The sequence below is a fragment of the Athene noctua genome, chromosome 5, assembly GCF_965140245.1.
Source record: "Athene noctua chromosome 5, bAthNoc1.hap1.1, whole genome shotgun sequence".
Lineage (NCBI taxonomy): Eukaryota > Metazoa > Chordata > Aves > Strigiformes > Strigidae > Athene > Athene noctua.
The window spans coordinates 43,903,831-43,920,053 of record NC_134041.1 but is presented as its reverse complement, the minus strand read 5'-3'; the positions used below and the strand labels follow the sequence as shown (position 1 = coordinate 43,920,053).

At 40.0% G+C, this 16,223-nt stretch overlaps 1 protein-coding gene across 1 annotated transcript in view; it reads right to left on the bottom strand.

The window, feature by feature from the left end:
- NDST2 (N-deacetylase and N-sulfotransferase 2) overlaps positions 1–16,223 on the bottom strand; it is a 138,405-nt gene that overhangs the window by 79,329 nt on the left and 42,853 nt on the right. Inside the window, exon 2 of the mRNA XM_074907243.1 lies at positions 3,472–3,545. The gene's annotated coding sequence lies outside the window, so the exon portion shown is untranslated. The remainder of the gene's footprint in view (positions 1–3,471; positions 3,546–16,223) is intronic.

The window sequence follows — 16,223 nt, the reverse complement described above, 5'->3', positions numbered from 1 at the left end:
GCATAATCTTTCTGTATTTCCTGGGTCCTGCCTACACAAAATTGCTCCCTTGCTTAGCATGTCCTGGCACTGAAGTTTAGCTAAAGCATTTGGAGTAAGAGTCCAAGAGTAAATATGTGGAGGCTGAGACCAGCTTCCAAGTGGAAGGTCACCTACTCTGAAACATCCCTCCACCACTGACAAAGATATCCCACATTTATCATTCTCAAGTTCAGGTACACTTCAAGGCCAACTTTGTTTCTCTTAAGCAAAAATGGAAGAAAAAGCCCAAACTCAGGCTGAGGCTTTTTTTCTCTTTAAGTTTTCTGGAATTTACACCTGCTCCAAAGTTTCTTCAGGGGTAGAAATTAAAGGGTAGAAGGAGAAACAACAGTTACTTGGCATGAAGTTCTACATCAAAGCACAAAGCTGCAACCACAAAAGAAATGCAGGAAAATGATGAGGTGCTCACTTCTACTCAGAGAGAAAGCTGAAGCACCCTGAATGATATAGGAAGACTGAGGCTTCATGCTTTCAGCAAGCTCACACAAATAAGCTCAAGCTGTTGCTTTTTGACCTTTAAGGCCTTTCATGATTTGTGTCCTGAACCACTAAGATCAGGAAAAAGTCTAGGACAGGTTAAAGATTTAACCAGTAAAGAGCATTTATATCTCAAGGATTAACTTTCTAGTTCTAACAGAATGGAGGTTCACCAACTTCACCAACTTTCAGAGCATGCTAGGGCTTATGTACTGAAACTTTATGGAGATGATGAGAAGAAGGATAAAATATTGAATTTTTTGATATGTAAGTTTTGTATCTCTCAATCTCTGTAGATGAAGTTTAGAATTAGATCTAACTGCACCTAAAGATATTTATTGTTAAAGAATGACACAATTTGGAAAAAATATGCAGATTTGAAGATATACTGATTTTGCAGAAATGACTGTGGCACAATCAAAATCCAGAAAATCTTGCATATTAAGTATAATTTAAAAGGTCAGCTGTAAATATAAGAAATTTTTTTCAGTATAAAAAAGCTAACAGAAAAAGCAGAACTCTGCCTGTCTAGGAATCCATTTATGCACACTATTTCTTCGAATGTAAAACACAAGCTTCAAACGCAACTGCACCTATTTCATAATTCACATCTTCATCACCTAACTATAAAGGCAGCATAACAGTCTCTGCTTATGCACAAGGTATCTATGACAAACCATCAGGCCTAATTGAGGAAAATACATTGTAGACAATTATTAGAAAATTGCCTTTTGGCCTCCAAGAAACAGCACTGAAATTCCAATTTGTTCTCATTTTAACATATGTCTGTATTTTAACATAATGAGAACATACTTGGATGCAGTTTTACCACTTCTTTCACAAAGGAAAAGAACCGTCACTCTTCAGCTGAAAATGGGTCAGAAAAATGTTATTTTAAGACTGAACATGCAAGACATGTTAAATGCAGGTGCCTTCTCCATCAAAATGAAAACACTTTTAACACTGCTTTTCCACAAACATTTTATTTACAAACAGTTCTTTTATAAGAAGTTTTTCTTGAAACAGCTGTAAAAACAAACAGTTGAAGACCAAAATCATGCTGTTACACTTCTCCCCCATTTCCAGAGCATGTGTCAGAGCCAGTCTCACACAGTATAGAAGAGTACCTCTAAATCAGCAGACAAACCCACAACATGAAAATCTGTAATGTGATATGATAATAGCTGATCCTAAATTACTTCTAGAGTCCTGAGGTTTGAAGAGGTGAAGAAAAAAGAATCAGTGCTGGATAACTCTCATATAATCATCTGAATGGCTCTATTGTCTCTTTCGTCATGCTAAAGTTTGCTTTGTTGTTGTTTTCATCTTTCCTTTTAAAATAGCCTCCTGCAGCTCTAAGCTAAGGATCTTCCTGGAGCTTCTACGCGACAGCTGCAGTATCTTAGCCATCTGTTTAATTTATATTTGCTAATGCAGCTCCTGCTGTTTTCAACTGACAGCTTTTTTCTCTCTTATTACCCCCACACGGGAAATCATTGAACTTGCCAAAGTTTCTCTGTAGTCTCAGATGTCAAATCAAGTCTGGTGACAAAAGGTGATGAATGAGGCTCCTATGCACCTCCCTTCTGTTTTGTTAAAATTATGAAAAACCATAAGGGGGTTTTATGTTATTTCTTTAAAGAACAATTAAAACAAAAAGAAAGGAAGTAGTACAGAAACAAAGAAGGAGATCATAAAGGAAAATCATACTCCCTTCCTCTCAACATGGCAATTCTGTGGGAAGGCTGAGGCTAGAGGATCTCCAGGATACTCTCAGAAGTAGACTATCCATTCCATTCCAACCTCTTCAGTCATCTGTGCCCACTTACCAAAGACTACTGACTTTCCCTCACTTGCAATCAATGTCTCCTAACTTTTCTGGAGTGCTCTAGATCTCAGAAGTATTCATAAGTCAATGGGAAGTGATAGAGCCCTAAGGCCCACATGTTGCAATGCCTGTAGTTATTGCCATCCTGTTAACCCTTCAGCACAGCAGCCGATGAGGAGCTATGAGGGATGCATGTTTGAGGGAATACTTGGGAGACAACAAGTCATAATCTCTTATTACCACTGTTCCCAGAAGATTATGATGAGAAATTACATCTATTGTTCAAACACTCTAGAGTTGGCTCCTGCTCCTAACATCAAAGCAACCCATAGGGCTGAACTTGTGACAGCTCCCTATCTTGTGCACAATCATCCCACCAAGCTCTGGAGGATAAAGTTACCTGAAGCAAAATGAACATTTCTGCTTAAAGTACAGCAAGCTAGTGCCAAAAATAACTGCTGGTGCACTCTCGAGAAGGTTACTGCTTCATCTTCATATCCCCACTCCTTGAAATTGTGGTACAAAAAGTCGATCTTGAAGAACATATTGGACAAAACAGAAAAACTAAAAAAGAATAACCTAGAATAACATCAGACCTAACATACTAATAGTTACACCATAGAGGAGGACATCACATCCTTTCCTACCCAGATTTTGTCCAAGAGCCAGACAAGCCAACTCTTAATTTTCATTCTGTGTCTCAGTCTTTCCATCTTTAAATATAATAAATGTTGATGTACTTCACTATAGTACCATCATACAGTGATATAAGCTAGATACCCAGCACAAACTGTAATGTTTTTATAACTCAGTGCCAATACCAAGGGGGAAAAAAGGTCAACCCAAGGAATATACAAGCCTGAAAACCTGAAGAGCCGCTACTCAGCTTCACTTGATTATTTGTACTTTATGGCATTTCAGAAATAACACCATCAAGAAAGCATAAAGTATTACATTATAATAATGTAGATACAGATTAATGTCCCAAGTCACCAAAGATCTGTTTCTTATGAGCTCCATCAACATACTGAACCAAAGACTCACAAAACATGAATTATCTCCCAGTATCTCTGCATACAATGCTATGCAGGCCAAAATGATCCTTTATATCAATTCTTCCTTACCTCAAGAAGTATATACGCAGTCTCAGAAAGAGCTGTGTTGTACCAGATGCAGACTGAGTGAAAACACCATGAACCTGGGGAGAGAGAATTTTCATGTAAGTATGCATACCTGACAGTGTAAGGCAGTAATATTTTCCAAACTGCAAACATTCTCCATCCAGGGTGTCTGATGCATTTCAGTACCTGAACTACTGCAGTTTTCAGTTCAGGAAATTAAAGTAGTGCTGATTTTAGTGATTCCTTCAGCGAGGAACAGGAATAACTGAACTGACTAGAAACTACTCAAAGCTGCAAATAAAATAAAAAGATTAAAGAAGAACTGTAAATTAGGCATACCGGTCTTATCTTTTTCAGCCAGATTCCTTTGTTTTCCTCCTTCTTCCTGGGTTAATAAGAATTATTGAGTGTCACTTTGACTAGCCTCCAGTCACAAGCTCCTGAATGAAAGAGGCTCAGCCATGTGCTGTTGCTCAGTCTGCTTACACATTATTGTACCTGTTAAGCCGAACAGCTAAACCAAGGACTAGGAAGACCACAGGATTCCAGCTGAAAGGAAAAAACCAGTGCACAGTGAAGGGCTCTCCTAGGGGAGCAAAGATATCTTGCACATGACACAACACCACTGAAGACCTGGCATAACAAATGTTGCAAAACCAGGTGAAGAAAACAAAACTTCAATGTAAAACGTGAACAGATTATACAACTAACAAACTAGGTTAATTTCTTTTCTGTAGACTACCACAGCCCAAGGACAGAACAATACTTTTCTACCCCTTGGGGCAAACACAAATATTAGAATCATACAGGTTGAAAAGGACCTTTAAGATCATCAAGTCTAATTGTTAACCTAACACTGCCAAGTCCACCACTAAACCATGTCCCAAAGCATCACATCTGCATGTTGTTTAAATACCTCCAGGGATGGTGACTCAACCACTTGCCTGGACAGCCTGTTCCAATGCTTGACAAGCTTTTCGGTTAAGAAATTTTTCCTGATATCCAATCTAAACCTCCCCTGATGCAACTTGAGGCCATTTCCTCTTGTCCTATTGCTTGTTACTTGGGAGAAGAGACCAACACGCACCTTGCTACCACCTCCTTTCAGGTAGTTGTAGAGAGCAAAATGTCTTCCCTTAGCCTCCTTTTCTCCAAGCTGAACAACCCCAGTTCCCTCAGCTGCTCTTCATAAGACACATGCTCTAGACTCTTCACAAGCTTTGTTGCTCTTCTTTGGACACGCATAGCATTGCTTCCTGTGGGACATTACGTTATAGTAAGTGGTGTATTCATGCACACCTCCTTTTTTGGACACCTTTTCATCACAAACTGACCACACAATATATGAGGAAAAACCTGACACCTCTTACTGAAAGAAAATTGGCTGTTGTTCCCCCCCCCCCCCCAAAATACTTCTGCTATACAACTTCTTAGTGCATGCAAACCACACTGGTCTACAGGCTTTCCTGGAACCGGAAAATAAAAAGGCACCTTTGCCATTTATACTACAGAGATAAAAGATACTTCAAACTGAGTACATCTGTTTTAGGAAGAAAGCCATTATTCAAGGGTAGATGGATTTAACAGCAGAGACAGGTACAGGTTTATCTGCCCTCTCAATCTTTTCCATAAATGTTCTGTACATTGAGCATCCCAGGAGAAAACATCTGAACTAAACATGTTATTCTTAGCTTGGTCAGACACCACTTGATACAGCCTTCAAACAAGCATTAGCAAACTAAATCATCTTTCCTTTGTCTAGGATAGTGGGGGATGGAAATAGCCAGATAACAGAAAAACCCTGAGCACACGAACCCTGCTGCACAGAGGCAAGAGCCCAGTGTCTTTGCACCATGCTCTGCAGCGATCCAGGTTCTGGGAAGACACTTAGCTGGGGTACAGAGGCTGTCCTGTAAGGAACCCATCTGACAAATCTCTCAAAGCAGAAGGGATTACAGTACATACAATATGTTCCTCTTTTTTAACAGTTATCCCTTCTGAAACTACTGCTATCATCAGCTCCATTGTTCTAAGTCTTGAAGAGCCAGAGCTTCAGCCCAAATCTGCAAGCTGTGGACCCCATGCTGACTCCTGAATGCTTCTCCAGCTTCCCAGTGTCCCATGTTCCATGAGCACAAAGCAGAGAGATCAGCAGTGGCTCTGAACAAAGCTGATGAAGGCTCATCAGGTGAATTAGCTCAGGGTCTGAGCCACACAAAAACCTAGGTACTGCTTCCAGGTCTGAGCCTGGGATTTCTGTATGGATAGTTACCTGAATATCGTACCCATGGAAAAGAAAACATTAGCTGTAAAAATTAAATAGAAGAAAGGCCAATTGCAGTGTCTACACAGTAGTTCAGAGGTCAAAAATCAACTTACCATGATTACAAAGGGTAAGTAATATAATATATATATAACACACCTATACAGTGTTTGAAATCCTGTCCTCTAAAGTTTTGCCCGTGTGTATTACTCTTCACTTCCCAGCATCCTCAGGCATTCCCCAAGAGCCACATAGGCAAAGAGTATAAAGATGATACTCTCAAGGAAATCAGACTTGACTCTCTAGGCAGTCCAGTGTATGCAAGTAACATATACTTAGTTAAGCATGACTGTTCATACAAACCAAACTACTATGGACCCTAATAATCACCACCCTGAACCTTAAATCTCAGCTCCAATGAACAGGTCACAGCCTTCCCAAAAAGGCTAATACTAGTTTACTTTAAGCACAGAAGCAATAGCTTTCAACAAATTTCAAAGAATTTAAAAGTTTTACCTTCCAGAAAACCAAGTTTTGTTATTCATCTGCACTTTAGGTGCCTAGATTTAAAATGAAAAAAAACTACAGCTGCTCACAGCTGATAAGGCCTCATGCTACTGGCGTTTGTTTATATCCATGATCCAGAGTAACAAGCCCACATAATTTAAAACAACTGAAGCAACTGCTAGATAAAACATGGAAATGGGAAGATGGGACTAGAAGCCATCTCCTTTACTGTATAAATCCCTTCACCATAAATCAAGAAAAAGCAAATTTGGGTGAAGGTAATAAATGATCCATACCGTCTCTGAAGATCAACTGCCAAAGCAGAGAATCTCAAAACCAATTTCCAAGTTAGTACATCATGGCAACTCCTGATGGCACCTTGTTGGTTCTCATCTGAACGCTGGGGCCAGCACCTCCGACGAACCAGTCTTCTGACTGAGCTCACTAACACTCTGTTTTGTGTACAGGCAGCTTCTCCTGCTCAGAGTTGCTCAGGACCACAGGCATCGCAGGATGAGATGCATCTGAGAGCACGGGTTTAGTGTTTGTGATTAACCTCAAGCAATGCCTGGTTTGTGGGGTTGCAAAGCATAGATGGAAACACAAGGTTAAGGTCCCAGGAAATAAGGAAGACATAATTGGTCCTGTGGGGCTAATCCCAAGAAAGTATGAGAGAAGACAGAGGAGGACGGAACATAAGTGTGCTTCCAACTATGGCCATACCAGCTTGGCCCAGAGCTGATATTACTCACTGCAGATGATACTCAGCCCAACTGCGTCTGAAAACCCTGTGTAAGTGGACACCACAGCTCACACATGCAGTTATTATACCACATTGAGATACTGCCTATAAAAGAAACTGCAGCTTGTCCTGTACTCATCTGCAATATAGTATTTCTCTGTGCTCAGTCAGTTATCCAAAAGCATATTACAGAGAAGCGTTAATAGCTTCAAGGTACAGTTCCACAAGGACCACAAACCAATGTTAGTAGCTACCAGCAAACAAGGTGGACCCACATCCCTGGCTATTCATAGCACACTGATCCAAATAACTAATCCACAAAAAAACCATTATCAGTCGGTCAGATTTATGAACTGATTGAATACACCCTACAGCTGTCTGACTGCAGGAACTGAAGCAAGACAGAAATGCCACAACTATGGCAGATGAGAGCAACACTGACCTTTCCAGGAGAAGCGTAGTCTGAGATCACTTTACAAAACTTTATTATACAGACTAGAGGGGAAGGCAGGGGATATAGAGGCTGGCTAAAGAATTTCCTAGTCCATTAGACCTTTTTTTTGTGTGTGTGCGTGCATGTATGTGTGTGTGTCTAGTCCTAAATCTGAAGAATCACTGTGCAACTGAGACACTGGTTATTTCCATCTAGACTTTTAAACTGTAAAATGGTAACAAACTTTGAATATGTCATAGGAATCAAAACCCTGAACAAGAGTGAAATACAAGCAGCACTTTCAAAAGCTCTCCCTAGAGAGCCCTCCTGATTCTTCTGTAGTGTCTCTCTGCTGTGAAAGATTTTAACTTTTAAATAAAACAGAAGCAAATACCACTTTCAGATATCTTTTCCCCTACTTCTCGCTTACCTTTGTGCTCTACTGCTAGAATAAAAAACCAGTATCACAGCTGGGGAAGAGCAATACAGAGCCAACAAAAAATAACCAGACTGGCTGGGGAGGGATGTATTGGTACACACTCCTACAGCTCTGGAACAAGACTAAAGGAGAGAATTTCACAGGGACAAATCTGAAATAGCCAGCAGCTGACCTTGAGGCATACGCTACACAAATCCATCCAATTGTAAGGGGCACCCCTCATGTTGCACCCAAATTTGACTGCATCCCACACTATTTTGCTATTCCTAGTCTTTATGGTAAACTGGTATCAAACACCTACTCAGAAATCCAAGGTCAGAGAGAATAGTATTTACATTAAAGAAATTAATCCCACTTCTTGTCATGCCCCCTGTACTGTATTTTACAGTTTTTCATTTTGATTTTGTGTTCCAAATTTGGGTATGGCAAGGCAACAGTAACTTCAGTTGCTATGCACAATGTAAAATAAACAAAATAAAGAAAGACTCTCAGCTTGGAGACTCCAGTGTTCTACATCTATAGATAGTGCAAGCATCAATACTATGTGCACAATTTTTAGGAACAAAAAATCAGGCAGAAAATCAGTCTCAGACACTGACCAAGGTAATTTTAAGTATAAAGTATGCCAGATGCAACAGAGTTCTACTTGGACAGTAATTACAGGCAAAAGCAAATTCACAGTACCTGAAACTGTCACATTTTTTCCAGTCAAACCCTCACAACTATTTATTCAAATCTCCCCATCCTGATGAGCAGTAATACTGCACATTTCAGTCTTTTAACTAGCAGCCACATGGTTTATGGAGCAGCCGCTCTGCCAAGGTGAGGGGAAATGATCTCCTGTTGTGCTGACCTAGCACAGAAACACATTTTGTCTCCGCTGGAAATTGTTCTTACACAACCAGTGCTCTCAATACACTAGAAAATAGCTTAGATACCTGATATCATAGATTTTAATATTCTGAATGTGGATATGGCCATCAAAATCCCCACTGCTTCTCATTCCTCACACACTTAATATGTTGATTTAATTATATGCCTGTAATTCAGTTTACATTTTACAGAAGACAAAAGGTAGAGAGATTCCAGTAAATGACACTTGAGATAAGAGAATGAGCAACTGGAGAGCACGATGCTCATTCTTTGCATATAGACCAGCCTATAATAAAAGGCTTAAAAATTCACTTGACCAGAGCACGTAGGAAGCCTTGGCAAAAGCTAAACTAAAATTAGTCTTCCAGACTTTAAAGATATAAAGGTAACTTGCAAAATATGAATCAGTGAAGAGCTGTCTTCATAAATCTATGGACAGACAGCTTCAGTCTGCTGCTCTGGTCAAGGCTTTTTCCGCAGCTGCAAAGAACAAAGCTTTGCTGGTGCTCACTGACTGGGCCACCAGGCAACAGGGACAAGAGTGGAGAGGAAGCAAACGAGGTCAGCTCCATGCTGCCCTGCCTGGGAAAGCTCTGAGTGGAAACCCAGACACTGATCACTGAGGAAAGGTGAAGTAAAACATAGCACACAGAAGGAAGTTTAGAGATGGATGTAAATAGCAGCCAGGAGGCTTTAGGGTGGTAAGAAAATGACATGCTCTGGCTACTGTTCAGATGAGAAAGGAGGAGGGAAAAATGAATCAACTCTGAATCTAAAATGAGTGGGACATGAAAAAATTTTCCAAGAATAATTTAACCAGAGACCAGATGGAATGAAGTAGAGAAGCTAACAGATGTGTCTTAATAATAAAATTTATTATTGTTGTTATTAAGTCAGTCCAACTCTCATTAGGGAAAACATCAAAAAATAAAAAAACCCCAATCAAGTAAAGGTCAATTTTGGTGGGAGGAAGAGGAGGTGGCATTTCGGAGGGCAAAGTGAATCGAAATATATCCATGTTGAAAACTGGAAGATTTTTTCAGAAGTTGAAACCTGTCAGAAATACCCAGAAAAATTTGACAACCTCTAAAATGATTAGCATAACAATCCTCACAGAGTAGGAGAGAAAGACTGGGGATTTCATCTCATGCAAACTCATAAGCAGGTAGGAGTATATTTTCTTCAATACAGAAGGTATAGCCTAAATCAAAAAACGCAAGCCTTGGTGCTGTTGTTTCAGCTCACTCAAAATCACTATGTTAAAACAGATGCTCACCCTTTTCCCTATCCCTTACAAATGGCATCATGAAGCTGAGTGACTGTTAGAGAGCTAATCCCAAACTACAGTATCATTCTGTGTCCCAATGGACTTCCCCCCTCTTTTTTTCCTCCCTGTATCACTTTCAACTTCAGCTGACATGGCTGATGTAATTTATGACAAAAAGAAGCTGCTTCAGCAGTGTATTTTTGAAAATTTAAGGTTATTGTGTACCCCAGCCAACCAGGTTCAAACCAGGAAATCAAAGCGCTGCATATTATCTGATACCACTATAAGTTACAGATAATCAGGCCCACTACACATGCATCCCTCCAGGGAATCCCTAGCTTTGAGGACAAAAATACTACTACAATCTACAATCGTCACAATAAACTAATTAAGGAATGTGATGGTGTACTCATACATATTTCATATACATATATCTGGTTTTATTTTGTATGTATTGACACACACACACATGCCTTTCTGATGCAGGAATTAAGAATTCCCTTTTAACACACCACTGGCTGAACACCTAATGTATTAGCATTTTGGAACTGGCTTGCACAACAGAAAAAGCGAGACACAGTAGGAAAACTCCAGCAGAGAGACAACAATCCAACAACAAACAGGACATAAAGCATCAAATAGAAAGTGAACTCTTAAGGAACTAAGACAGATGCAAAAGCTGTTGGTGGTAGTGTGGAAAAGTGTATTTGTTTAGCAAGTTTAGGAACACAGGGAAGGTGTGGAAATATTTACCAGTGCAATGCTCTGAAAAGACAAAGAATTCACAGTCACTTATCAAGCACAGCTTTTGAAAGCAATCAGAACAAATTTCCATGTATGACCTTAAACAAACTGAAATACCAACCGCTAAAGTACACCACCAGTATTAAAACCTATACTGGTATGGTCCTGACACTGCAGGTTTTAGCAGAAACCTCACAAAAACACTTTCCCACTCCCAACAAGTACATGTTCATGGAAGGCTTCCAGTTGGAAAAGCTGTCTGAATTAATTCTAAAGTCAGAAAATTTATTAACCACTACTTCCACAAGTGAAATCCACACACCTACCAAACAATGTATTCACTTCTCCCAAACTCTATTAAGTGGTCATCAGTCAAACAGCCCCTCCAGTAAAAATGACAAGCTTAAAGCCTTTCAGCATAAACTGAAAATTCTCCTGATCCCCTCTAAAGCCATACTCTTGCATGAAAACAAATAAATATTTACTGTGTAACTTTACAGATCTATTGTTTTGATTTTTCTGCTTTGTAGCTCCATTTCATGCACTTCAGCAGTATCCCCAACATCACATTTCAACTTTGGGCCTGTCTAGATCCACAATTCCACATATTTGTTATTAAGAGGTACCTTATTCAGAGAGCTGTTTTGACGCTGCACTAATAATACCACACGTAAGCAACCAGTGCATACAGGGACTGTTAGAATCTCACTAAACACTGACTGTCCTGCTAACTTCAGCATCACAGCCAGGAAACCAAGCAAGTCAGACTGCAGCAAAGAAATTCCACTTCTCATGTGACGTGGCACTAAGATGAAGGCTAAAATAAGTATATACGAGAAGAACAGGTTATACCAGAGCATACATTATATATTCATTAATTCCTTACCTTTCCCTTTACACTGCAAAGGTTACATCACCACTTGAAACAAAGTCATAAGCAAGAGCAAGTCTCGTACATGAATCTTTTTTTCTCTGGGTGCTTTGGGGAAGCGAGAGCATGCACTCAAGTGAGCATTCATGCCTCAGCCAGCTTGAGGACAAGGCTCTGCACTAAAGTCCTTAAGACCTTCTCACGGCTGCTGATTTCATCCATGGAACTGAAAGAGCATCTCAGCAGGACACTGCCAGCCTCCTTTTCAGCTCCCTCTCGCTGACTGCCAGTCTCTGGCAAGTGAAATGTCAAGAACCAGGCAGGGGCGGTGTTTGGAGAAGGAGGGATAAGAGATTCTCACCATCCATCAACCTCAAAACCTATTCAGCCGACAACTTGAATGGAACTGGCATTTCATTCTCCATGGTAACAAGAGATGGAAGGAGGTTGGAAAAAGAGAGAAAGGACAAACCCAGGAAAAACTGATGTTGAAAAAGCAGGGAAAGTTGTAAACTTTGCAACTTCTCTCTGCTGTGCAAGTTTCATGTAGAAGAGGGAAAAAAACCTTTCCTTGCCTGCACAGTCCCTGAGACAAGCTGTCCCACAGCCATGATGAGGTACCCTTTATGAGGGGGGAGGAAATCCCTTACTCTGCACCAGTCCTCCCCAGAGGAAAGACAAAGGCCTTCTGAATACTGGGAATTAGGGAAAGCTGCAGATTATTGCCCCACAGGAAACAGAACTGCCTGAAAAAGAAAAGATACTGCCATTCCCCATACTGTACTTCATGTCTACAGATTGAAGCCACTGACAACTCAGTCTGTGTGCCAGCACAGACCACAAACTGCAGCGGAGAATCAGCCTCTTTGCCTGCTTTCCATCTTAAGTGGAAGTAAATGTTTGTTACTTCTATTATGCTGAATCACTTAGATGCACAGAGAAACAGGGTATTTCTTCTCCGAGGAAAACCAAAATGAAGCATGGAAGCAGCTAGACTTAAAATTCGGGCAACCTTTGCCAAGGTCACAGGAGCTCTGGGTAAGTCAGTTGTTATTAACATTTCAGGCCTGGCCATCTTCTGAACTTTTTTTCTGCTATTTTACATTCATAACTTGAGCTGTCACAGCCCGAATGTGCACAACAGGGAAATTACATTCGGATTCATGCACGTTTGTGTTCCAAGCTGGCCCCATGCAGCTACTGAAAGAGTCTCTGGCTAAAGCACTTATGCAAGATAACCAAACAAAGGACTGAAAAGCTCTGCAAATCCTGGCTGCTGCCACTGCCATCTTATTTCTTTCTCAATTCTTTACACAGATTCTTTGCTGAAGGACACATTTAAATCTCCCTCCCCCACCCAAACCCACTACCTCTCAATTCTGAGTTTGTTCTCACTTTTCTATTGCATATGGGACACACTGTTGTGTGGTACTTTTTTTTTTTTTTTTTTTTTATAGCCACATCTATACAGTGAGCTTTTTGTTAAACGTGACCTGCAGAGTTTTGAGTTTTCCCAGTAGATCTCACATCTCAGCAAATACGTTTAGAAATCACAGGGTTTTTTAAACTATCAAATTTTTCTTCATTTTTCCCATTTGAATTTTGGACTTTGTCTTTCAGTTTCTTATGTAAGTCTTTATTTACCGTTCATGACATTGCAACCCATAAGGCAAGTTAATACATGCCCTTGACCACTGAACTTCAGCCTTTATCCACCATCAACCATTTCAAAGCAGTGTGAATACATTCTTGCTTTTGAAAAATATTTTCCTCTTCTGAAAAAATGTGTTTATTTTTCTCCTCTGTCTTCAACACGGGGGGTGGGGGGGTGTTGTCCTTCCTTAGGTAAAGGAGGGCATATTTACCTTCTGAAAGGTAATTGAGGTGCATGGTTTAGAAGTACTTTCTTTCCTGAAGAATTTTAAAAGAGAAATGAGACTGTTCCATTCTCTCTCTCCCAGCCAAAGCCAACTAAACTGGGAGTGACACAAACCATCTGGGAGATGTTGGCATTCTACAAGTCTAAATAAGCAAATAAATGCTGTTAAATGCATCCACACAATCAGATGAATTAATTTCTTTTAACTTCTGAAGATATTTCAGAATTCCAAGGAGATACTGCCATCCCTTTTAAAACGTATTCTACCCACATCTATATAGATGAAGATATTTAACATAAAAAGCTTTTTATGTTCCTTTCATAGAACAATCTCAGAGTACTTTGTTATTTTGCTTTATTATGGGAGCACAAAAATGAAAGAGATATTTTTGCCACTTGTCACAAAGCAGCAGCATCTTCCCTGCAGTTGCTGTTCACGGAGTTTCACCTTGATCCTCTCGAAGGTTTGAAAGCATTGTTGTTTATCTTCAGCTCAAGGAAGGGATTTTCTTTCTCTCTGAAGTTGGTTCTAACATACTTCAAAGACTTGGCATCTACTGACACCATCCACTTGTCTTCCTGTGATCCCAAAACTATAACCATAGAAATGGAGACCCTTCCCAAATCTGTTCTAGCAGCATGCTTTAGGCAAGGAGGAAGACACTGACAATATTACCAATATTCAGAAATGTGCCAAAAAGCATTCCAAGAGTAGAGGGCCATACCAACCATGCTGTGCTACTGTGTTTTCCTACAGCCACCAGAAAGGGAATGTGAATGTGTCTCACCAATGAGATACACATTTTGGAAACAAATCTACTACGAACTGGCAAAAGCTAGCATCTCAAAAGGCACCCTACCGAGAGGTACTGAAGTGAGAAGCATGCCCACACACAGAATCAAGGTCTTATCCAGCTTCCCAAAACAGAAGAATAAACAGTACAGCACAGCCAGCATTCAAAGGACTGCCCACCATGCATGCCTGTCATGCAGTAATAAGAGCTGGAATACAGCAATAGCTTCAGGCTGGCTGAGAAGGAAGATTACTTTGGTTCTGATCAAGTTTGGTGGCCCCACACAGCTCTTGTGTTACCATCTCAACTGGCAGCAATTTTAGAGAAGTGAACCAGTGGTGAACCTGAATCAGTGGTGAATCTCACTCATGGGACAGCATTGGCAATGGCGCGTCATAGCAGCCTGTATTGCACCTGCTCAGGAAACAAACACATTTTCTGCTGACAGAGCTGTGAACCCTGAACTAAATTCACACTTTTTTAAAGTAGATGCCTGCTCTGAAAACCTTGATATGCTTACCAAGAAAACTAATGTGAAGTAACTATGTTGTAACAGTGCTATGATTTAGCAGTAGAACACTTTACTACAGCTACCCCCTGAAGTACCACTTTAAAATAGGGAAATAAGCAATGCTGTTCTACATTGAAAAAGAAAATAAATACATTAAAACTTAGCAAATATGCCAAGTTTTAAGTATCCATCCATAGACCAACACAGTCAAGACTGACCCAGAATTTGGAGTGTCCAAGAGAAGATGTCCTGAAAGTTGTTTTACTAAAATGGAGAAATACCCCAGCCCCAGACTGACTCACCTGACACATGGAAAGAGTACAGAACAAATACCCTCCTGTTCTTGCTCACAACCATGGAAGAAGCTCAGTCAATCAGATACTCCATATCTACAGGTACTCACAGAGATCGATACTATGCCATAAAGTAACACAACTGTAAAAACCCCTAACTAAAAACTAGAAGAGTAGAGGGACTGGCAGGGCAGCCATGAGTCATTGTTCACTGGATGCTTTTCTGGTCCTCAATGCCCTCTTATTTCATACAAAGCAGAACCCTTCAGCTCCAGCATAATGTCACCAGAGAAGGAAAGAGAGCATTTATCATGCTGACAGGGCAAAAGACCCAAGGCCAGCAATTTCCAGCCAGGCCAACAGCTACCCCACTCAGGTATCTACAATTCTGAAACTACAATTCAGATTTTCTTTTTTTAAAAGCAATTTTTACTTCTGGGATTAAACAACACCTTAACTTATCATCACCACCTGAGGAATAAACACCCATTTTGATTTCAGGTCAGAAATCACATACCATCACAGAAATAATTTATGTAGTTGTTAGGTTAACAGTTTTGCAGATTCTGTCAATGTTAAGAGTCCATCTGCTGTGGGAAAGGAACATTTACTTTGGGTTTGACGTTCCCAATTTCATCCCAGCTAAACAAAAGACAATTTCTAATAAACATGGCAAGAGAACTACAAATTTATACTTACGAGCATCATAGAATAAAACTCGTATTTTACCTGGCTGGAATGCAGAAGTGAGAAAGATCAAGCAAAAAAGACAGATACTCAATGATAAAGATTCAGAGAACAAAACAGTAGAAATACTACACATGAATCTCTCAAATCATGTATTAAAATGGTTTCTGGGAATAAAATGTGATTAGAAAGCACACAAAAATCTTCCAAGAAGTCCAGACCTCTAACAATTCTAGACAGCATTCTGGAAAGCCAAAGCATCTTGATTTAAATTGGTAATATAGCTGAAATATCTCTGAGCTATTCTCAATACAAGTAATTTCAAGGTAGGAATGATCATGAGATGATTGAATTTTTGTTCCTTGGAGAAACAAAGAGAGGGGTTAGTAAAACTGTCACCTTAGACATCTGGAGGGCAAACTTTGACCTGTTCAAAAGACTGATTAACAAAA